The sequence below is a fragment of the Pelophylax lessonae genome (assembly GCF_965119305.1).
Source record: "Pelophylax lessonae genome assembly, chromosome: 12".
Lineage (NCBI taxonomy): Eukaryota > Metazoa > Chordata > Amphibia > Anura > Ranidae > Pelophylax > Pelophylax lessonae.
The window spans coordinates 9,127,242-9,152,893 of NC_138779.1; positions in this window are offsets into that span (position 1 = coordinate 9,127,242).

The following is a 25,652-nucleotide window of genomic DNA, read 5'->3' on the forward strand; positions in this document are numbered from 1 at the left end:
TCTGCATATTTTCTATCCCCCATCCTTAGGTCTGTATGAAGGAGCGGTCCTGCTATTATAGGGCGGGAGGAAGATAGGAGAGAAGAGATCCCAGGAGCACTCTGCATATTTTCTATCCCCCATCTTTAAGTCTGCATGGAGGAGCGGTCCTGCTGTTATAGGTCGGGAGGATGTTGGGGGAGAAGGGATCCCAGGAGCACTCTGCATAGCTCTGCGTATTTTCTATTGAGCGATCCCAGACCTTGATGCCGCTGGGTGGAGTTACACATAGCTGTGCTAAATTAAAATGATGGAATTTTTATAAAGATGCCCCCCCATGATTTATATAATGGGGGGGTTGGGGTTTGGCTTTTGACCACACTTCATGTGACACCCTAAATATTAATATTATACAGGACTTATATAGCCCCAGCAGTTTGCACAGCATGAGGGTACAGTTACAATACAATTTAATACAGGAGAAATAAGATGGCCCCCGCTCATTAGAGCTTACAATCTAGAAGGGAGGGTCAAGTGTAACAAAAGGGTAATAACTGTGGGGGATGGGCTAATGGAGAAAATGTAAGTACAGTTGTTAGATCTGGGTAGGATAGGCTTCTCTGAAGAGGAGGGTTTTCAGGGATTGTCTAAAAGCAAATAGAGTAGGAGATAATTGGACAGATTGGGGTAAGGAGTTCCATAGGATTGGAGAGGCTCTGGAAAAGTCCTGGAGGTGAGCATGGGAGGAGGTGACAAGGGAGCTGGAGAGCAGGAGGTCTTGAGAGGAACAAGAAGAATGATTGATTGATTGATTGGGTTGGTATTTTGAGACAAGGCTGGTGATGTAGTTGGTGGCTAAGCTGTGGATGGCTTTGTAAGATGTTAGTATTTTGAATTTAATTTCTTGGGTGAGCGGAAGCCAGTGGAGGGATTGGCAGAGCGGGGTGGAGGACACTGAGCGAAGGCCAGTGGAGGGGTGGAGGACACTGAATGGAGGCCTGTTTGGGGGATTGGCGGGGGAGAATTGAGGACACTGAATAGAGGCCAGTGGAGGGATTGGCAGGGAGGGGTGGAGGACACTGAATGGAGGCCAATGGAGGGATTGGCAGGGAGGGGTGGAGGACACTGAATGGAGGCCAGTGGAGGGATTGGCGGGGAGGGGTGGAGGACACTGAATGGAGGCCAGTGGAGGGATTGGCAGGGAGGGGTGGAGGACACTTAATGGAGGCCAGTGGAGGGATTGGCAGAGAGGGGTGGAGGACACTGAATGGAGGCCAGTGGAGGGATTGGCAGGGAGGGGTGGAGGACACTGAATGGAGGCCAATGGAGGGATTGGCAGGGAGGGGTGGAGCACACTGAATGGAGGCCAGTGGAGGGATTGGCAGGGAGGGGTGGAGGACACTGAATGGAGGCCAGTGGAGGAATTGGCAGGGAGGGGTGGAGGACACTGAATTGAGGCCAGTGGAGGGATTGGCGGGGAGGGGTGGAGGACACTGAATGGAGGCCAGTGGAGGGGTTGACAGGGAGGGGTGGAGGACACTGAATGGAGGCCAGTGGAGGGATTGGCAGGGAGGGGTGGAGGACACTGAATGGAGGCCAGTGGAGGGATTGACAGAGGAGTAGCAGATACGAAGCGGTTAGTAAGGTGGATGCAGCATTCATGATGGATTGAAGGGGGGAGGAGCCTACGTAGAGGTAAACCAATGAGAAGGGAATTCGAAGCGAGAAATGACCAGGGAGTGAACTAGGAGCTTGGTTGTCTCATTGGTTAGAAAGGGGCGTATTTTGGAGATGTTGCGGAGGTTAAGGCAGCAAGATTTAGACAGTGATTGGACGTGGGGCTTGAAGGAGAGTTCAGAGTCCAGGACTACACCTAGGACCTTGGCATACGGGAAAGGGCTAATATTTGTGCCCTTGATTTTGACTGAGAGATCGGGGGAAGGGGCACGCAGTGGAGGAAAAATTATAAGTTTGGTTTTGGATGGATTGAGTTTGAGGAAGTGGTGAGACATCCAGACCGATGTATCTGATAGTAAATTAGTGATACGTGAGGAGACTGAGGGAGAGAGCTGAGGGGTAGAGAAATAGATTTGGGTATCGTCAGCGTAGAGATGGTATTGGAAGCCATGGGAGGCAATCAGCTGACCCAGAGAGGAGGTGTAGATTGAAAATAGGAGAGGTCCAAGAACAGAACCTTGGGGGATCCCAACAGAGAAGGGAAGAGGAGGAAGTAGAATTGCCAGTAATGATAAAGGTGTGGTTGGATAAGTAGAAGGAGAACCAGCGAAGAGTACAATCACGGAGACCAAAGATGTGGATTTTCTTGATCAGCCGTATGAAAGGCAGCAGAAAGGTCCAGGAGTACAGAATGGTGTCCATTGGTTTTGGCTGTTAGTAGATCGTTTGTTAGTTTTAGGAGAGCGGTTTCTGTGGAGTGTTGAGGATCAAATCCAGACTGAAGGGAGGGGATGAAGAAGGCTATTCTCGGCATTGGTCGGTTGTAGACCACACATTTAAGGAGTTTGGATAAAAAGGGGAACAAGGAAATGTGACGTAGGTTGTGAAGATTGGATGGGTCCAGTGAGGGCTTTTTAAGTTCTGGAAGATGCCAGAAGAGAAGGAGAGATTGAAGATGTGGGTTAGAGTGTAGAATAGAGGCAGAGGGTGAACGTAGCATTGGCGAGGGAACAGGGTCCAGAGGGCAGGTGGTTAGCTGGATGTTGGCAAGTAGTTTAGCAACCTCCGTCTATAGTGGTGGGGTTGAATGAGGGAAGTAGCGATTGTACTTGTGGGCATGAAGTGTAAAGTGTGGACGGTATCTGACACAATTGGTGAGGAGATCTTCTGTTTGAAGTGATTGGCAATCTCCTGGGCGGTGAGTGAGGTAGTAGGTGGAGGCAGTGGAGGATGAAGTAGAGAGTTGAAGGTAAAGAAGAGTTGGCGGGGACTGGATGATAAGTTAATGAGTGATAAATTGGGTCTGCTTGGCAGTGTGGAGGCTGGAATTGTATTTTTGGAGGGCAGATTTATATTGGATGAAATCTTTCCAAGACTTAGTCTTACGCCAAATATGGATGTAACATGAAAAATGGTCTAAAAAGTTAGAATTGGCTTAAAAGGGTCACTCTGCCCAGAAGTGATACTTAAAGCAGACTTTGGCTCCCTTTTTTCAGGGTCCCTTCCCCTGCATGTCCACCCCCCCCTTTCCCTCTTACACACAGGGGGCTCTGCCAAGTATGTCTGCATGTGCAGGGAAGCGGATCTATGTACAGAATGTACAGACATGCCATTGGGCTCTGCCAGGCACCGTAGCCCTATTTACAGTGAGCCTTGTGCCCATGTGGTAGGACTACATAGCAATAAGGGTTCCCCAGAGCAGTCTGCATAGCAGAACAGTCCTTTCCTGTGGCTCTATCAATGTCTCCCTCCACCCCCCACAGCCTCAGGTCTGTATGGTGGAGCGGACTTGCTGTGGGGGGGTGGGAGGATGTTGTGTCAGGACTGCATAGAGGAGGAGGGATCCCCAGAGCACTCTGCATAGCACACTGGACGTGTAGTCATTTCCATTCAGCAATCCGGACCTTGGTGACATGGCTGTACAGGTGGAGCTACAAACAGCCACACTAAATTAAAATACAGTTCTGCTGGAATATGCACCCCCCCCCCCCACCCCGTGATTTAGATAAGGGGGGGTGGTTTGGGTTTTGAGGATGCCGTATGCGAGCAAAAGCCGCTGCGGTGTCTGCCAGGACTGCACATGTCTGTACATGTGTCGGAGATCCAGCACATGCATGGACACACCATGGGGGTCTACCACGTTCCATATTCATGATAGAACTGGAAAATACCCCCCCCCCCCCCCAGTGTGTCTGTACATGTGCCAGAGAAGAGCAGAGCATTGCTGGACTTGGTATCATTTTTGTCCAGGGTGGAGTTTGTCCAGGGTGGAGTTTGTCCAGGGTGGAGTTTGTCCAGGGTGGAGTTTGTCCTGGGGTGGAGTTTGTCCTGGGGTGGAGTTTGTCCTGGGGTGGAGTTTGTCCTGGGGTGGAGTTTGTCCTGGGGTGGAGTTTGTTCTGGGTGGAGTTTGTTCTGGGTGGAGTTTGTTCTGGGTGGAGTTTGTCCTGGGGTGGAGAATTGTGGTTTGATGAAGGAAGTGATTTAGTTTGTAGATATTGCTACCTCCTCATTATTGATTATGTGTCCATAGCTGCCTTCAGTTTGGGGGAATTTTGTAATAATTCACAAAAATTCCATTTCACAGATATCTTCATCTATTGGACGGCAAAGAGAATTACCCGTGCTTGGTGGATGCAGAAAATGCGGTTATATCTTTCCCACCAATCACCAACAGCGACAAGACGAAGGTGAGATACCCGAACCTATAGGAAGAAATGGGAGTAGGAAGAGAGGGAGTAGAAAGGTGTTTTTTAGACCCTTTTACATTACTTACCGTATTTTAGACTCAGTCCCAAACTTGTTCAGTAGGGATGAGGTCGGGGGATCAGTAGGGGATGAGGTCGGGTGATCAGTAGGGGTGAGGTCGGGTGATCAGTAGGGATGAGGTCGGGTGATCAGTAGGGATGAGGTCGGGTGATCAGTAGGGGATGAGGTCGGGTGATCAGTAGGGGATGAGGTCGGGTGATCAGTAGGGGATGAGGTCGGGTGATCAGTAGGGGATGAGGTCGGGTGATCAGTAGGGGATGAGGTCGGGTGATCAGTAGGGGATGAGGTCGGGTGATCAGTAGGGATCAGGTCAGGTGATCAGGTCAGGTGATCAGTAGGGGTGAGGTCAGGTGATCAGTAGGGGGGAGGTCAGGTGATCAGTAGGGGGGAGGTCAGGGTTCTTTACAGGACACTGGAGTTCCTCTACACCAAAGTGGTCACACCGTGTCTTTATGGATCTGGCTTTGTACAGGGTGGGTGTGGGGGGGGGGGGGGCAGCACAGCCATGCTGGAACAGAAAAGGGTCTTCACCAAACTGTTACCACAAGGCTGGAAAAGCCCAATTGTCTACAATTTCTTTGTGCGATGGAGGATTACCAGGACCCTTCACTGGGGACACCTGAACTCTGGAGGGGTGTATACTGTGTGTTACATTTTAGTGGGGTGACCCCATTACCATTATTGGTTGAGTTCTTTAATCATGAACCTCCTAAACATGACTGATGTGTGAGAAGACCTGGCTCACTATCGGCATTCCAATTCATCCCAAAAGTGTTGGAGTTGAGGGTTGATCTTTGGGCTCTTTGAGTTCCTCCACTCTTCTGGGAAGATTTTCTGCAGGATTTTGGAGGGTGTCTTTGGGAATTTGTGCCCATCTGTGAGGTCAGGTACTGATGTTGGGTGACTCGCATGATGAGCCACGTTGGGCGCCAAAAAAAAAAAAAGACCTGGCTCGCAGTCGGAGTTCCAATATATCCCAAAGGTGTTCAGTTGGGTTGAGGTCAGGGCTCTGTGCAGGCCACTGGAGTTCCTCCACACCAAACTGGTCACACCGTGTGTTTATGGAGTTGCCCCCTTTGTGGTTTACCATCCTCCACACTCAAGGTCTCGAGTTCCTCCATTCTTTTAGGAAGACTTTCTATATGACTGTAGTGTCTATAGGAATTTGCTCTTGTTTGGAGATCAGGTGTTCAGTAGGGTTGAGGTCAGGGCTCTGTGTAGGACATTGGTGAGACCAGTCGCGGCTCTGTGTAGGACATTGGTAAACCCAGTTGGGGCTCTATGTAGGACATTGGTGTGACCAGTCGGGGCTCTGTGTAGGACATTGGTGAGACCAGTCGGGGCTCTATGTAGGACATTGGTGTGACCAGTCAGGGCTCTGTGTAGGACATTGGTGAGACCAGTCGGGGCTCTGTGTAGGACATTGGTGTAACCAGTCAGGGCTCTGTGTAGGACATTGGTGTGACCAGTCAGGGCTCTGTGTAGGACATTGGTGAGACCAGTTTGGTGTGGAGGAACACAATGTCTTTATGGAGCTGGCTTTGTACAGGGGTAATGCTGGAATAGAAAAGGGTCTTTACCAAACTGCTACCATAAGGTTGGAAGAACACAATTCTTTAAACAAGAAGTTCTCCACTTTTTGAAACCAGTGCCCAGTAAATGATTCCAGAACCTTCCATGCCCAAACAATAAAGTTGTAAGTCTCTGGATGGGGCTGGGTTTTTTATGGGACTGGGGGAACTCTGAAAAGGCGAGGGGCATTGAGGAAGACTTGAGGGTCATTATGGCAGATTGGGGGACACTTTGCAAGCTGGGGGACCCTGCAGGAGATTAAGGGATCTTCAGCTGCCTGAAAGCCTAGGAGAGAGGAGGCTCCAGCCTGGCGGTGGACCACAGCCCAGTGGTTGAAATCAATTGGCCTACAATGTTTGATGGAGTATTACCAGGACCCTTCATTGGAGACACCTGAACACCATCATTGTAGTGGGGGGGGGGGGGGGGGGGGTTCACATACTTTTGGCCATATAGTGTATAATAAAAATAATGGCGCTATAAGAATAAAGAACATATGGGTCAGGGATCCTCAAACTACGGCCCTCCAGCTTTTGTGGAACTACACATCCCATGAGGCATTGTAAAACTCTGACATTCACAGACATGACTAGGCATGATGGGAGTTGTAGTTCCTGAACAACTGGAGGGCCATAGTTTGGAGAGCCCTGATATAGCTTCTACCCTCCCCCACTCTATCCTAAACGAAAAAGCTATTGGTTAGAGTTGGGTTTTAAAGGAACACTGACCTCATTTGGAAGACACTTGGATTACAATGACTATCGTTCTTCTTCCACAGATCACCAAATCCACCCAGGCCCTCTTGTTGGAGGTGACCAGTGGCAGCAGCCTGCAGACCTGTAAGGATGTCATGGACGCTCTGATTGAGGTAAGTGCCCATCTCCATTGTTTTGCTTGGATAGTTGGGGCCATTTGGATCTCGCTAGATCAGGGGTCTCAAACTGGCGGCCCTCCAGCTGTTGCAGAATTCTCCGCTGCCAATGAATAAAATACATCCGTGGCAGCAAAAGTTTGTTAACCGGTTCCCGACCGGCCGCTGCCTTTTTACTGTGGCAATGTGGCTCTGCTGCGCAAATTGGCGTACACCTACGTCCATCGCAGGCAGCTAGGGGGCGAGCTGCACTCCCGTCCCCACTCGTCTGCGGGGACTCTGATGCACGGGGCAGGGGGCTCCGATTGCCGTCTGACACCCGCGATCGTTCCCCGCTGAGAGAGAAGGACGGTCGGATGTTGTAAACACAGCTGACCGTTCTTCTCTCTGGAATGATCACAGAGCTCCTTCTATATAGGATCACATGTCTCTATGATCATTTCGCAAGCCCCTCCCCCACAGTTAGAATCACGCCCCTAAGCTCACATTTAACCCCTTGATCACCCACTGTTAACCTCTTCCCTGCCAGTGTCATTAGTACAGTGACAGTGCATATGTATAGCACTGATTACTGTAATAATGTCACTGGTACCCCCAAAAGTGTCAAAAATGTCAGTTAGGGGTCCGATCTGTCCGCCGCAATATCGCAGTCCCGCTAAAAGTCTCTGACCGTCTCCTGTACCATGGCTGCAGTCTCTGACCGTCTCCTGTACCATGGCTGCAGTCTCTGACCATCTCCTGTACCATGGCCGCAGTCTCTGACCCTCTCCTGTACCATGGCCGCAGTCTCTGACCGTCTCCTGTACCATGGCTGCAGTCTCTGACCATCTCCTGTACCATGGCCGCAGTCTCTGACCCTCTCTTGTACCATGGCCGCAGTCTGACCGTCTCCTGTACCATGGCCGCAGTCTCTGACCCTCTCCTGTACCATGGCCGCAGTCTCTGACCCTCTCCTGTACCATGGCCGCAGTCTCTGACCCTCTCCTGTACCATGGCCGCAGTCTCTGACCCTCTCCTGTACCATGGCTGCAGTCTCAGACTATGGGCAGGAGACAGAGACTGCAGACATGGTACAGTAGACGGTCAGAGACTGCATGCGATACAAGAGATATAGTCAGACTATGGGCAGGAGACAGTCAGACTATATCTCTTGTATTGCATCCACTGTCTCTGACCGTCTCCTGTACCATGTCTGCAGTCTCTGTCTCCTGCCCATAGTCTGAGACTGCAGTCATGGTACAGGAGATGGTCAGAGACTGTGGATGCGATATAAGAGAGATCATAACTCTCATCTATGCAAACCATATGAAGGAGAAGGGGGCACCATAGTATAAAGTGATTTTCGATTTAAAATCAGCAATGTATAGGAATCGGCCCCACCATTGATCGGTGTGGGCGGGTCTCCTGTGTGGGATGATGTTATCGCCTAAAGTCCCGCCCATCACTTCATCTTCAAGAAAGGCGTAGTTTCCATTCATAACTATGATATACAAGACAGAAAGGATTAATACAATAACTATAACATGGACCCCTCCCCATACAACGTATGCCTCCTAACTCTTTATCACCATCCCATAATAATAAATAACATGCCCCCCCTCTACAATGTATGATTATTCCTTCATCGCCATCCCATAATATCAAATAACATGCCCCCTCCACTACCTGTTTGTTCTTCAAGTAAAAATAAAGACAAATTTGTTTTCATTTAATAGTGTATAATTTTCCCTTAACCTTTTATCACCATCCCATAATAATCAAAAACATGCCCCCCCCCCTTTCCCCTCCCCCCATCTGTTCATCCGTCAAGTGATAATCACTGGGTGGGGCTAGAGAGGGGGCAGAGCTGCTGTCCTCATAGCTGTCGCCGGTAACCAGTTAAAATAGGCGGTGCTGACTGAGGACACCTATTGGCAGAAGAACGGCACTGCGGAGGTCAGCTCTATAATTCTGTGTGATAGCCGTTGATATGAAGAGGGCGGAGCCAGTTACCTGCTCAGTAATTACAGAGACAGTTACAGTAAATCCGGCCTGATTTATTTTTTTATAATAAATTCTCATCACTGAACATTTCCTGATATTTGGCGGCTTCTCATATTAATATATCAATGTATGAAAAAATATACCAAGGTATATTCCCCGCGCCAAGGAGTGTTTTAGCAATTATGATATTTAAAGTATAAGGTGCAGCAGCAGCTATAGAGTAAGGAGATAAAGGAAAATTCAGCCTTAATAATAAGGCCAGCTACAGCGCTTGCTGAGTGTAACCCTAGTGGTGAAATGAAGTAATGGTTCACTAAACTGACAAATTAATAAAAAAATAGGCAAATAATATATGACAAGTGATAAATATCCTAATTTACATCTGTGACTTTTACAATTACAAATTAATCAATATATAGTAGTAATAAACATATAGTGATCAAATATGAAAATATCAAGTCCAAAGTAAGTGACTGTTGTGCCCAAACAGTTGAAACAAAATTACACAGAGAAAAAAAAAAAATGGTATTCAGCACGCACAGCAGCCAATCAGCTTCAAGCTTGATGCCTATTGGTTGAGTGTGTTGTGGGCGGAGTCACACAGTGCTGGGCAGGGTATAAAAGGGATCGCACAGCTGGAATCAGCCAGTGTTCTCTAAGTGTGATTGGTGAACATATCTCTCTGCGTTCCACTGAGACATCCGCCATCTTTACTTCTACTGATCATAGCAAAGTATGTACCAATTTATCTTTATACTTATATACATTATATACTAGGATAATACATTATATACTGTATATATATATATACCAATCTATACACTTCTATTATATACATTATATACTAGGATAATACACATTATATACTGTATATATATATATATATATACCAATCTTTTTTTTTTTTTTTTTTTTTTATTAAGGGTTTGAGATAAGTCTGTACAACACAAATATAAATTATAATCATGTAATTTACCAATGTAGGAAAAAGTATGGTTCTTACATCATTTATAATACAAATATATAACAATCACAATCTCTTATCCCAATTTATCTGCAGTCCCCGACTTCTATTCCTATACATCCAACTTATTTATATACCGATCTATACACTTCTATTATATACATTATATACTAGGATAATACACATTATATACTGTATATATATATATACCAATCTATACACTTCTATTATATACTGTATATATATATATATATATACACAGGGCCGGTGATAGAAATCATGGGGCCCCGTACAGCCTACCTGACAGGGCCCCCCTCCACCTCACCGCTGACCCCATGCTGTCACAGCGCGGGGGGAGGGTAAAATCAGGAAAACAGGTGGGAGGAGCATGTTACATATTCCACCCTAAAAACAGATGAAAGATGTAACATGTTCCCAATGGTGAACTTCTCCTTTAATAACCATTCCTATTGTAGAATGACACCGATTATAAAGCAGCAGAGCCTTCTGTCTTATCTTAGAACTTTTATCACAACCGGTAATTAGATGGGAGGAGCTCAGGAGTGATCGGACCCCAGTCTGCCCCCCCCCCCCCCCATAGCTTTCCTGCCTGGAATCTGTCCCAGCGCCCCCACCAATCATAACTGGAGCTGAATGGGACAGATGTCAGTGTTTGGATGCCGTTCAGAGAGCGCCCACATATACCACAGACTTGTGTCCTCTTACATCAGGATAACTCTGATCGGTCACATTTAGGACGCCGGACTTTTCACATTTTTTTTGGACCTGAATTGGCGCGGGGGGTAAGTGGGGGTAACCAGGCACAAGCCAATTTACATGGGGACTCGCTAGACATGGAGCTTCCAATCAGTCCCCAGAAAAAAACTAACAGGCAAACCGAATTGGAAAGCTGGGGTGAAAGGTTCTTAAAAGGGGAGTGGTTTGAGGGGTGGCAAAAATGCAGCTCAGCTGTGTGTTTTTACTAACCCCCACCCTAAACACAAGTGTAAAGTATCATCTAACTGTGTGCTGATGATGATGATGATGATGATGATGATGATGATGTTGCTCACAGCACAGCGGGTTCTCTATAGATCTGCTGTGTGTTGCAGACTATAACACAGCACAGCCATAACACAGTCAGCACCCAACAGATCTGTGACACTGAGAGACATAGAGAGCCGCCTGCTGTGCTGTGACAATGCAACAGAATGCTAATGATTATCATCAGGGCTTTTTTTCTCAGAGAATAGGTGCAGGAACTCCCCCTTTCCAAATTACACTTGTCTCCGCCCCCTACCTTCCTCCTTTCCTTGATTCCACCCCTTTCCCACCTCCCAGTACCGCCCCTTTTAGAGAATACAGAACCAAGTATTATTTTGTGATACTAGGTAATTTGTATAGAATGTGTTAATAATACCAAGAATAGCCGAATAATAGATCCCCCGCAGCCAAAAACAATAGACCCCCTCAGCAACAGTAGATCCCACTAGCAACAATAGACTACCCACATCAAAATACCGCCAGGAACAATAGACCCCCAGCAGCAACAACAGATCTCCCTGTAGACCGCATTAATAGACCCTCCAGAAGCCTGACACAATAAACTGTTCCCTCAACAGAAAATCCCTCCCAGCAACAATTGACCACCCCCCCCCCCCGCAACATAAGACCAAACCCAGCTACAATAGATCTGCCACAAGCAACAATAGACCTCCCCCCAATAAAAATAGATCCCTTCCAGCAACAATAGATCCTCCAGCATCAACAGACACTGTAGCAAACCCAGCACTCCTTTCTCTCTCTGGTCCTCTGAGATGTCAGGGGGGCATTTTGTAAACTTCAAAGCATATTTTTCTTTTGAAACGACCCCTCGGGGGTCACAAATGCCGTCTTTTCCTCGGTACTTTCAGTGAAGGGGATTTGCTGATATCCTTTTGTCAGGTCAGTGGTCAGATAACGGGGCCTTCCCAGGTCTGTCTGTGAGCTCCTCTACCTGGCCCGTGGGGGGGGGGGTAAGAGTCACATCTACCCAGCAAAGGGGGGGCTCAGTGTCCCATCTACCCAGCCCATGGGGGGTAAGTGTCACATCTTCTCACTGATCAAAGCTTTCTGCAAATCCTCCAACTACCGTCTGGTTTTGGGTCTATAATAATGGGACTGGACCGATCCCTACTGGACTCTTCAATGACGTCTGGCTCCAGCATCCTCTTCATCACCGATCTCTCCTCAGGAATCCGGGACGGTTTGTGTTATTATGAAGCATCTATACAGCCCTCCAGTCACCCTTAGTGGTGCAGCACTGCTAATAAAACCCTCTTCTGATTATAGGAAAGTGATCATCCCATGTTCAGAAATATTCCTTATCAATAGAATCACACAAATCAAGTCCACCCTGTGACGTTGACGTATGTACCCCAGAGGTGCCAAATTTTTTATTTTTTTTTGGGTATGGGGGAGAACCGGAGCCTCAACTCCAGATTCTGACATCACCAGGGGGCCGTACATAAAAATCAGTGACTATTCAGTCTGAGACCCACAACAGGATATAGTCAGACTATGGGCAGAGACTGCATGCGATACAAGGGATATAGTCTGACTGTCTCCTGGGCATAGTCTGACTATATCTCTTGTATCGCATCCACAGTCTCTGACCGTCTCCTGTACCATGGCTGCAGTCTCTGACCCTCTCCTGTACCATGGCTGCAGTCTCTGACCATCTCCTGTACCATGGCTGCAGTCTCTGACCGTCTCCTGTACCATGGCTGCAGTCTCTGACCGTCTCCTGTACCATGGCTGCAGTCTCTGACCGTCTCCTGTACCATGGCTGCAGTCTCTGACCGTCTCCTGTACCATGGCTGCAGTCTCTGACCGTCTCCTGTACCATGGCTGCAGTCTCTGACCCTCTCCTGTACCATGGCTGCAGTCTCTGACCGTCTCCTGTACCATGGCTGCAGTCTCTGACCGTCTCCTGTACCATGGCTGCAGTCTCTGACCGTCTCCTGTACCATGGCTGCAGCCTCTGACCCTCTCCTGTACCATGGCTGCAGTCTCTGACCGTCTCCTGTACCATGGCTGCAGTCTCAGACTATGGGCAGGAGACAGAGACTGCAGACATGGTACAGGAGACGGTCAGAGACTGCATGCGATACAAGAGATATAGTCAGACTATGGGCAGGAGACAGTCAGACTATATCTCTTGTATTGCATCCACTGTCTCTGACCGTCTCCTGTACCATGTCTGCAGTCTCTGACCCTCTCCTGTACCATGGCTGCAGTCTCTGACCCTCTCCTGTACCATGGCTGCAGTCTCTGACCCTCTCCTGTACCATGGCTGCAGTCTCTGACCATCTCCTGTACCATGGCTGCAGTCTCTGACCGTCTCCTGTACCATGGCTGCAGTCTCTGACCGTCTCCTGTACCATGGCTGCAGTCTCTGACCGTCTCCTGTACCATGGCTGCAGTCTCTGACCGTCTCCTGTACCATGGCTGCAGTCTCTGACCCTCTCCTGTACCATGGCTGCAGTCTCTGACCGTCTCCTGTACCATGGCTGCAGTCTCTGACCGTCTCCTGTACCATGGCTGCAGCCTCTGACCCTCTCCTGTACCATGGCTGCAGTCTCTGACCGTCTCCTGTACCATGGCTGCAGTCTCAGACTATGGGCAGGAGACAGAGACTGCAGACATGGTACAGGAGACGGTCAGAGACTGCATGCGATACAAGAGATATAGTCAGACTATGGGCAAGAGACAGTCAGACTATATCTCTTGTATTGCATCCACTGTCTCTGACCGTCTCCTGTACCATGTCTGCAGTCTCTGTCTCCTGTCCATAGTCTGAGACTGCAGCCATGGTACAGGAGATGGTCAGAGACTGTGGATGCGATATAAGAGACGTCCGATCATAACTCTCATCTATGCAAACCATATGAAGGAGAAGGGGGCACCATAGTATAAAGTGCTTTTCGATTTAAAATCAGCAATGTATAGGAATCGGCCCCACCATTGATTGGTGTGGGCGGGTCTCCTGTGTGGGATGATGTTATCGCCTAAAGCCCCGCCCATCACTTTTCATCTTCAAGAAAGGTGTAGTTTCCATTCATAACTATGATATACAGGACAGAAAGGATTAATACAATAACTATAACATGGACCTCTCCCCATACAACGTTCCTCCTAACTCTTTATCACCATCCCATAATAATAAATAACATGCCCCCCCCCTACCCATGTATGATTATTCCTTCATCGCCATCCCATAATATCCAATAACATGCCCCCTCCATTACCTGTTTGTTCTTCAAGTAAAAATAAAGACAAATGTGTTTTCATTTAATAGTGTATAATTTTCCCTTAACCTTTTATCACCATCCCATAATAATCAAAAACATGCCCCCCCCCTTTCCCCTCCCCCCATCTGTTCATCCGTCAAGTGATAATCACTGGGTGGGGCTAGAGAGGGGGCGGAGCTGCTGTCCTCATAGCTGTCGCCGGTAACCAGTTAAAATAGGCGGTGCTGACTGAGGACACCTATTGGCAGAAAAACGGCACTGCGGAGGTCAGCTCTATAATTCTGTGTGATAACCGTTGATATGAAGAGGGCGGAGCCAGTTACCTGCTTAGTAATTACAGAGACAGTTACAGTAAATCCGGCCTGATTTATTTTTTTATAATAAATTCTCATCACTGAACATTTCCTGATATTTTGCGGCTTCTCATATTAATATATCAATGTATGAAAAAATATACCAAGGTATATTCCCCACGCCAAGGAGTTTTTTTTAGCAATTATGATATTTAAAGTATAAGGTGCAGCAGCAGCTATAGAGTAAGGAGATAAAGGAAAATTCAGCCTTAATAATAAGGCCAGCTACAGCGCTTGCTGAGTGTAACCCTAGTGGTGAAATGAAGTAATGGTTCACTAAACTGACAAATTAATAAAAAAAATAGGCAAATAATATATGACAAGTGATAAATATCCTAATTTACATCTGTGACTTTTACAATTACAAATTAATCAATATATAGTAGTAATAAACATATAGTGATCAAATATGAAAATATCAAGTCCAAAGTAAGTGACTGTTGTGCCCAAACAGTTGAAACAAAATTACACAGAGAAAAAAAAAAATGGTATTCAGCAGCCAATCAGCTTCAAGCTTGATGCCTATTGGTTGAGTGTGTTGTGGGCGGAGTCACACAGTGCTGGGCAGGGTATAAAAGGGATCGCACAGCTGGAATCAGCCAGTGTTCTCTAAGTGTGATTGGTGAACATATCTCTCTGCGTTCCACTGAGACATCCGCCATCTTTACTTCTACTGATCATAGCAAAGTATGTACCAATTTATCTTTATACTTATATACATTATATACTAGGATAACACATTATATACTGTATGTATATATATATATACCAATCTTCTTCTTTTTTTTTTTTTTTTTTTTTAATTTTATTAAGGGTTTGAGATAAGTCTGTACAACAAAAATATAAATTATAATCATGTAATTTACCAATGTAGGAAAAAGTATGGTTCTTACATCATTTATAATACAAATATATAACAATCACAATCTCTTATCCCAATTTATCTGCAGTCCCCGACTTCTATTCCTATACATCCAACTTATTTATATACCGATCTATACACTTCTATTATATACATTATATACTAGGATAATACACATTATATACTGTATATATACCAATCTTTTTTTTTTTTTTTTTTTTTTTATTAAGGGTTTGAGATAAGTCTGTACAACAAAAATATAAATTATAATCATGTAATTTACCAATGTAGGAAAAGTATGGTTCTTACATCATTTTTAATACAAATATATAACAATCACAATCTCTTATCCCAATTTATCTGCAGTCCCCGACTTCTATTCCTATACATCCAACTTATTTATATACCGATCTATACACTTCTATTATATACATTATATACTAGGATAATACACATTATATACTGTATATATATATACCAATCTATACACTTCTATTATATACATTATATACTGTATATATATATATATACAGGGCCGGTGATAGAAATCATGGGCCCCCGTACAGCCTACCTGACAGGGCCCCCCTCCACCTCACCGCTGACCCCATGCTGTCACAGCGTGGGGGGAGGGTAAAATCAGGAAAACAGGTGGGAGGAGCATGTTACATATTCCACCCTAAAAACAGATGAAAGATGTAACATGTTCCCAATGGTGATCTTCTCCTTTAATTCCTATTGTAGAATGACACCGATTATAAAGCAGCAGAGCCTTCTGTCTTATCTTAGAACTTTTATCACAACCGGTAATTAGATGGGAGGAGCTCAGGAGTGATCGGACCCCAGTCTGCCCCCCCCCATAGCTTTCCTGCCTGGAATCTGTCCCAGCGCCCCCACCAATCATAACTGGAGCTGAATGGGACAGATGTCAGTGTTTGGATGCCGTTCAGAGAGCGCCCACATATACCACAGACTTGTGTCCTCTTACATCAGGATAACTCTGATCGGTCACATTTAGGACGTCGGACTTTTCACATTTTATTTTGGACCTGAATTGGCGCGGGGGGTAAGTGGGGGTAAACAGGCACAAGCCCATTTACATGGGGACTCGCTAGACCTACATGGAGCTTCCAATCAGTCCCCAGAAAAAAACTAACAGGCAAACCGAATTGGAAAGCTGGGGTGAAAGGTTATTAAAAGGGGAGTGGTTTGAGGGGTGGCAAAAATGCAGCTCAGCTGTGTGTTTTTACTAATCCCCACCCTAAACACAAGTGTAAAGTAGCATCTAACTGTGTGCTGATGATGATGATGATGAGGAGGATTATGTTGCTCACAGCACAGCGGGTTCTCTATGGATCTGCTGTGTGTTGCAGACTATAACACAGCACAGCCATAACACAGTCAGCACCCAACAGATCTGTGACACTGAGAGACATAGAGAGCCGCCTGCTGTGCTGTGACAATGCAACAGAATGCTAATGATTATCATCAGGGCTTTTTTTCTCAGAGAATAGGTGCAGGAACTCCCCCTTTCCAAATTACACTTGTCTCCGCCCCCTACCTTCCTCCTTTCCTTTTCTTGATTCCTCCCCTTTCCCACCTCCTACTACCGCCCATTTTAGAGAATACAGAACCAAGTATTATTGTGTGATACTAGGTCATTTCTATAGAATGTGTTAATAATACCAAGAATAGCCGAATAATAGATCCCCCGCAGCCAAAAACAATAGACCCCCTCAGCAACCGTAGATCCCACTAGCAACAATAGACCACCCACATCAAAATACCGCCAGGAACAATAGACCCCCAGCAGCAACAACAGATCTCCCTGTAGACCGCATCAATAGACCCTCCAGAAGCCTGACACAATAAACTGTTCCCTCAACAGAAAATCCCTCCCAGCAACAATTGACCACCCCCCCCCGCAACATAAGACCAAACCCAGCTACAATAGATCTGCCACAAGCAACAATAGACCTCCCCCCAATAAAAATAGATCCCTTCCAGCAACAATAGATCCTCCAGCATCAACAGACACTGTAGCAAACCCAGCACTCCTTTCTCTCTCTGGTCCTCTGAGATGTCAGGGGGGCATTTTGTAAACTTCAAAGCATATTTTTCTTTTGAAACGACCCCTCGGGGGTCACAAATGCCATCTTTTCCTCGGTACATTCAGTGAAGGGGATTTGCTGATATCCTTTTGTCAGGTCAGTGGTCAGATAACGGGGCCTTCCCAGGTCTGTCTGTGAGCTCCTCTACCTGGCCCGTGGGGGGGGTAAGAGTCACATCTACCCAGCAAAGGGGGGGCTCAGTGTCCCATCTACCCAGCCCATGGGGGGTAAGTGTCACATCTTCTCACTGATCGAAGCTTTCTGCAAATCCTCCAACTACCGTCTGGTTTTGGGTCTATAATAATAGGACTGGACCGATCCCTACTGGACTCTTCAATGACGTCTGGCTCCAGCATCCTCTTCATCACAGATCTCTCCTCAGGAATCCGGGACGGTTTGTGTTCTTATGAAGCATCTATACAGCCCTCCAGTCACCCCTCAGTGGTGCAGCACTGCTAATAAAACCCTCTTCTGATTATAGGAAAGTGATGGAAGTGATCATCCCATGTTCAGAAATATTCCTTATCAATAGAATCACACAAATCAAGTCCACCCTGTGACGTTGACGTATGTACCCCAGAGGTGCCACAATTTTTATTTTTTTGGGTATGGGGGAGAACCGGAGCCTCAACTCCAGATTCTGACATCACCAGGGGGCCGTACATAAAAATCAGTGACTATTCAGTCTGAGACCCACAACAGGATATAGTCAGACTATGGGCAGAGACTGCATGCGATACAAGGGATATAGTCTGACTGTCTCCTGGGCATAGTCTGACTATATCTCTTGTATCGCATCCACAGTCTCTGACCGTCTCCTGTACCATGGCTGCAGTCTCTGACCGTCTCCTGTACCATGGCTGCAGTCTCTGACCGTCTCCTGTACCATGGCTGCAGTCTCTGACCGTCTCCTGTACCATGTCTGCAGTCTGTCTCCTGCCCATAGTCTGAGACTGCAGTCATGATACAGGAGACGGTCAGAGACTGCAGCCATGGTACAGGAGATGGTCAGAGACTGTGGATGCGATATAAGAGACGTCCGATCATAACTCTCATCTATGTAAACCATATGAAGGAGAAGGGGGCACCATAGTATAAAGTGCTTTTCGATTTAAAATCAGCAATGTATAGGAATCGGCCCCACCATTGATCGGTGTGGGCGGGTCTCCTGTGTGGGATGATGTTATCGCCTAAAGCCCCGCCCATCACTTTTCATCTTCAAGAAAGGCGTAGTTTCCATTCATAACTATGATATACAAGACAGAAAGGATTAATACAAGAACTATAACATGGACCCCTCCCCATACAACATATGCCTCCTAACTCTTTATCACCATCCCATAATAATAAATAATATGCCTCCCCCCCCCCCCCTACCCATGTATGATTATTCCTTCATCGCCATCCCATAATATCCAATAACATGCCCCCTCCATTACCTGTTTGTTCTTCAAGTAAAAATAAAGACAAATTTGTTTTCATTTAATAGTGTATAATTTACCCTTAACCTTTTATCACCATCCCATAATAATCAAAAACATGCCCCCCCCCTTTCCCCTCCCCCCATCTGTTCATCCGTCAAGTGATAATCACTGGGTGGGGCTAGAGAGGGGGCGGAGCTGCTGTCCTCATAGCTGTCGCCGGTAACCAGTTAAAATAGGCGGTGCTGACTGAGGACACCTATTGGCAGAAGAACGGCACTGCGGAGGTCAGCTCTAGAATTCTGTGTGATAGCCGTTGATATGAAGAGGGCGGAGCCAGTTACCTGCTTAGTAATTACAGAGACAGTTATAGTAAATCCGGCCTGCTTTATTTTTTTATAATAAATTCTCATCACTGAACATTTCCTGATATTTTGCGGCTTCTCATATTAATATATCAATGTATGAAAAAATATACCAAGGTATATTCCCCGCGCCAAGGAGTTTTTTTTAGCAATTATGATATTTAAAGTATAAGGTGCAGCAGCAGCTATAGAGTAAGGAGATAAAGGAAAATTCAGCCTTAATAATAAGGCCAGCTACAGCGCTTGCTGAGTGTAACCCTAGTGGTGAAATGAAGTAATGGTTCACTAAACTGACAAATTAATAAAAAAAATAGGCAAATAATATATGACAAGTGATAAATATCCTAATTTACATCTGTGACTTTTACAATTACAAATTAATCAATATATAGTAGTAATAAACATATAGTGATCAAATATGAAAATATCAAATCCAAAGTAAGTGACTGTTGTGCCCAAACAGTTGAAAAAAAATTACACAGAGGAAAAAAAAAAAAATGGTATTCAGCACGCACAGCAGCCAATCAGCTTCAAGCTTGATGCCTATTGGTTGAGTGTGTTGTGGGCGGAGTCACACAGTGCTGGGCAGGGTATAAAAGGCAGAGTCAGAGCTGGGATCAGTCAGTGTTCTCTAAGTGTGATTGGTGAACATATCTCTCTGCGTTCCACTGAGACATCCGCCATCTTTACTTCTACTGATCATAGCAAAGTATGTACCAATTTATCTTTATACTTATATACATTATATACTAGGATAATACACATTATATACTGTATATATATATATATATACCAATCTTTTTTTTTTTTTTTTTTTTTTATTAAGGGTTTGAGATAAGTCTGTACAACAAAAATATAAATTATAATCATGTAATTTACCAATGTAGGAAAAAGTATGGTTCTTACATCATTTTTAATACAAATATATAACAATCACAATCTCTTATCCCAATTTATCTGCAGTCCCCGACTTCTATTCCTATACATCCAACTTATTTATATACCGATCTATACACTTCTATTATATACATTATATACTAGGATAATACACATTATATACTGTATATATATATATACAGGGCCGCTGATAGAAATCATGGGGCCCCGTACAGCCTACCTGACAGGGTCCCCCCTCCACCTCACCGCTGACCCCATGCTGTCACAGCGGGTGGGGGGGGGGTAAAATCAGGAAAACAGGTGGGAGGAGCATGTTACATATTCCACCCTAAAAACAGATGAAAGATGTAACATGTTCCCAATGGTGAACTTCTCCTTTAATAACCATTCCTATTGTAGAATGACACCGATTATAAAGCAGCAGAGCCTTCTGTCTTATCTTAGAACTTTTATCACAACCGGTAATTAGATGGGAGGAGCTCAGGAGTGATCGGACCCCAGTCTCCACCCCCCATAGCTTTCCTGCCTGGAATCTGTCCCAGCGCCCCCACCAATCATAACTGGAGCTGAATGGGACAGATGTCAGTGTTTGGATGCCGTTCAGAGAGCGCCCACATATACCACAGACTTGTGTCCTCTTACATCAGGATAACTCTGATCGGTCACATTTAGGACGCCGGCCTTTTCACATTTTTTTTTTAACCTGAATTGGCACGGGGGGGGGTAAGTGGGGGTAAACAGGCACAAGCCCATTTACATGGGGACTCGCTAGACCTACATGGAGCTTCCAATCAGTCCCCAGAAAAACTAACAGGCAAACCGAATTGGAAAGCTGGGGTGAAAGGTTCTTAAAAGGGGAGTGGTTTGAGGGGTGGCAAAAGTGCAGCTCAGCTGTGTGTTTTTACTAACCCCCACCCTAAACACAAGTGTAAAGTAGCATCTAACTGTGTGCTAATGATGATGATGATGATGATGATGATGATGATGATGATGTTGCTCACAGCACAGCGGGTTCTCTATGGATCTGCTGTGTGTTGCAGACTATAACACAGCACAGCCATAACACAGTCAGCACCCAACAGATCTGTGACACTGAGAGACATAGAGAGCCGCCTGCTGTGCTCTGACAATGCAACAGAATGCTAATGATTATCATCAGGGCTTTTTTTCTCAGAGAATAGGTGCAGGAACTCCCCCTTTCCAAATTACACTTGTCTCCGCCCCCTACCTTCCTCCTTACCTTTCCTTGATTCCACCCCTTCCCCACCTCCTACTACCGCCCATTTTAGAGAATACAGAACCAAGTATTATTGTGTGATACTAGGTCATTTCTATAGAATGTGTTAATAATACCAAGAATAGCAGTATAATAGATCTCCTGCCGCCAAAAACAATAGACCCCCTCAGCAACAGTAGATCCCACTAACAACAATAGACCACCCACATCAAAATACCCCCAGGAACAATAGACTCCCCAGCAGCAACAACAGATCTCCCTGTAGACCCCATTAATAGACCCTCCAGAAGCCTGACACAATAAACTGTTCCCTCAACAGAAAATCCCTCCCAGCAACAATTGACCACCCCCCCCCCCAGCAACATAAGACCAAACCCAGCTACAATAGATCTGCCACAAGCAACAATAGACCTCCCCACAATAAAAATAGATCCCTTCCAGAAATAATAGGTCCCCCAGCAGCAACAGTAGACCCCTCAGCAACAATAACCCCCCGCAAAAATATATCTCCTCCAGCAACAATAGATCCTCCAGCATCAACAGACACTGTAGCAAACCCAGCACTCCTTTCTATTACATACATTCGGTGCTGGAGGTACCGGAACTGCGTTCCCCCGCGTTCCCGCTGAAAAAAAGCCCTGATTATCATCATCCTAAGCAGACAGCAGGGAGTCTGAGGACTGCACTTTCCTGAGTCACCTATCTGACCTGTCAGACACTTTGCCAGGTGCATGGGATAGAAGTCAGAAGAACTCTGAGCCTCCTCAGTGATCAATCTCTCCCTCGGGCTGCAGAGCTGACACTTTCTGAGGCAGGGAAGCGGCTCCACATTTCAATCCATCCGCCAGGGAAGGCGCAGAAAGTGGACAGCCGGAACTTTAATCTATGTGGCTGCACAGGGGAAGAGCGGCGCGGGATAATGTGCCTGCGCGGGATAATGTGCCTGCGCCCGAAAATGTCCCTCCTCTGCTCTCACCTCCTGGGCCCCTTTGTTGACCTAAGGGGGCCCAGGAAATTTCTATAATCCCTACAATGAAGTGGGTGTGGGGCTGTGGGTTATAAAGTCCTATTTATTTTTTTTAGCTAGAAATTAACTGTAAATCTACCCGGGGCCCCCTGTGGGGTTTTTGAGGCCCGGGCCCCGGTACAACAGGGCTGCCTGTACTGCCTTATCAGCGGCCCTGTCATAGTTGCCAACATTTAAAAAATATTTCTAGGGACACTTTGCAGCACATCAATTACCACACCCACTTCCCTAAAGCTCCACCCACTCTGCATAATTAATCCCGCCTATTTATCAGATTATAGAGTCTACTCAATATAGAGAGAATTACAGGAAATTAAAAAGGGAATTTCAAACTTAACCACTTACCGCCCGCCCGCCGTCATATGACGGCGGGACGGTGCGGCTATTATCCTGGGCGGACGTCATACGACGTGACCCAGGAAATGCAGGGCAGGCGCGCGATCGCAGGCGCGCCGCCGTGCACTGCCGGCGTCGGCGTGTCCCCGGGACACAGCCGGTCACCGGCAGGGGGGAAACAGCCAATAGTCATGGCTGTTTCCCACGTGATCGGCTATGTTCCAATGACACAGCCGATCACAATGGAGGCGGCCGGGAGATGACCGCGCATGCGCGATCGGGAGCGCGCAGCGCGGTCATGTCGGTGGCACTGTGTTCCGTAGGAACACAGCTGTCACCGGCAGTAGTAAACAGTCACTGACAGTGAATCCATTCACAGCCGATCACAAAATGTAAACAAAGAGCAGTAACTCACTGTTACAGTTTCCAGTGTGAGGAGAGCAGAGCTAGAAACAGTGAGTTACTGCTCTGTACTCCTGCAAAAGTAAAAATCACAGTAAAATCACACCAATAAATGTCCCCGCACAGTCCTCAGCCCCCCCCAATGTCACCTGTCACCCAACAGTCACCTCATCAGTGCCCAGAAATTGGCACCCATAACGTTCACATGCGAGCGTATCGATCGCGGGCAGAATCACCGCGATTCTGCCCGCGATCCGGAAATCATTGCATATTGTGGGGCGCCCGTGCGTTGCCCGTTTTTTGCAATAGCACCCCAAACGCTGTGCGATGTTGCCGCCATTTCCGCCTGCCGAATCGCGGTAACATCGCGCAAACAACGCAGGACGCCCAAAAAAGGTACAAGAGCTTCTTTGGGGGCGTCATGCGTTGTTTGCATGATGTTACCTCGATTCGGCAGGCGGAAATCGCAGCAACATCGCACAGCGTTTGGGGTGCTATTGCAAATCAGGGGCATCGCACAGGCGTCCCGCGATTTGCAATGATTTCTGGATCATACTGCGATTCCGCCCGCGATCGCTACGCTCACATGTGAACGTAGCCTAAAGTTCACCGGTCACCAGAGACTGCCATCAGTACCGCCGTGCACCATCGCCCGTCACCTGTCACCCATCAGTGACCATCACCCGTCACCTGTCACCCCATCAATCACCGTCACCTGTCACCCCATCAGTCATCGTCATCTGTCACCCTATCAATCATCGTCACTTGTCACCCCATCAGTGATCGTCACTTGTCACCCCATCAATCATCGTCACATGTCACCCCGTCAGTGATTGTCATCCGTCACCCCATCAATCATCGTCACTTGTCACATCATCAATCATCATCACCTGTCACCCCATCAGTCATCGTCACCTGTCACCCCATCAGTCATCGTCACCTGTCACCCCATCAGTCATTGTCACCTGTCACCCCATCAGTCATTGTCACCTGTCACCCCATCAGTCATTGTCACCTGTCACCCCATCAGTCATTGTCACCTGTCACCCCATCAGTCATCGTCACCTGTTTGCCATATACATGCAATCACTTACTGACCGCCTAACGACTATATGCGTCGGCCATTAAAAGCTAAATACTGGAGTTATGGCAGCAGATAGCCCCCATAACCCCGGTATTTTTTGAAACGGCGGGCGGTCGGCTTTCAGATAAGGGTGGTCCCAGTGGCGGATTCGCCGCGGAATTACCCTTACGGTGCAGGGGAAGAGGTGCCCCCCCCCCCTCCTGCCGCATCCCAGACGTTTTCCCAGCTTACCGGACCCGCCGGCAGCGGGGAAAACTATCCGGTCCCGGATCCTCAGAGACAGGAAGTCGAGTGAGGGCAAGATGGCCCTCACTCGACTCTATGGTCTTGGAGGACCGGAGCTACGTCAAAAGACGTTGCCTAGCAACCGGTTAAAAGGGCCGCTTTTTTTTTTTTTCCTCTTTCAACAATTTTTTTTTTTTTTTTTTAGTGTAGTTGTGAGGTGTGAGGTCTTTTTGACCCCAGATCTCACAATAAAGAGGACCTGTCATGCCTATTTCTATTACAAGGGATGTTTACATTCCTTCCAATAGGAATTAACCACTTGCCTTCTGTGCACTTAAACACCCTTCCCATCCAGGCCAATTTTCAGCTTTCAGCGCTGTCACACTTTGAATGACAATTGCACGGTCATGCTACACTGTACCCATATGAAATTTTTATCATTTTTTTCACACAAATAGAGCTTTCTTTTGGTGGTATTTAATCATCTCTGGGTTTTTTATTTTTTACAAAAAAAAAGAAAAAAGACAAAAAATTTTGAAAAAAAAAAAAGTTTTTCTTATTTTCTGCGAGTAAATTTTGAAAATAATTTTTTCTCCTTCACTGATGTGCGCTGATGAGGCGGCACTGATAGGCTGCACTGATGGGCACTGATGAGGTGGCACTTATGGGCACTGATGAGGAGGTACTAATATGCCGCACTGATGAGCACTGATAGGCGGCACTGAGAGGCGGCACTGATGAGCACTGATAGGCGGCACTGCTGGGCACTGAGAGGCGGCACTGCTGGGCACTGAGAGGCGGCACTGATGGGCACTGAGAGGCGGCACTGGACACTGACGGGTGGCACTGATGAGCGGCACTGATGGGCAGCACCATCAGTGCCCACACTCAGTGCCCATAGTGCTGCCAGTCAGTGCTCATCAGTGCCTAGATGAGCAGGCACTGATGGGCACTGACTAGCAGCACTATGGGCACTGATTGTGGGCATTGATGGGGGGCACTGATGGCGGGCACTGTGGGCACTGATGGGGGGGCACTGTGTGTGTGTTTTTACCTTGCAGTAATCAGGGCACTGGTGATCGGTGCCCTGATTACATTGCTGTGTGTCCCCGGCGCTGTGAGGCTCCCCCTCCTTCCTCACACTGCAGTGTCTGTGTGAGGAAGGAGCGCCGGCGATGAGAGATGAGAGATATGTTTACATATGAGATCATCGCTCATTGGACGGCCAGAT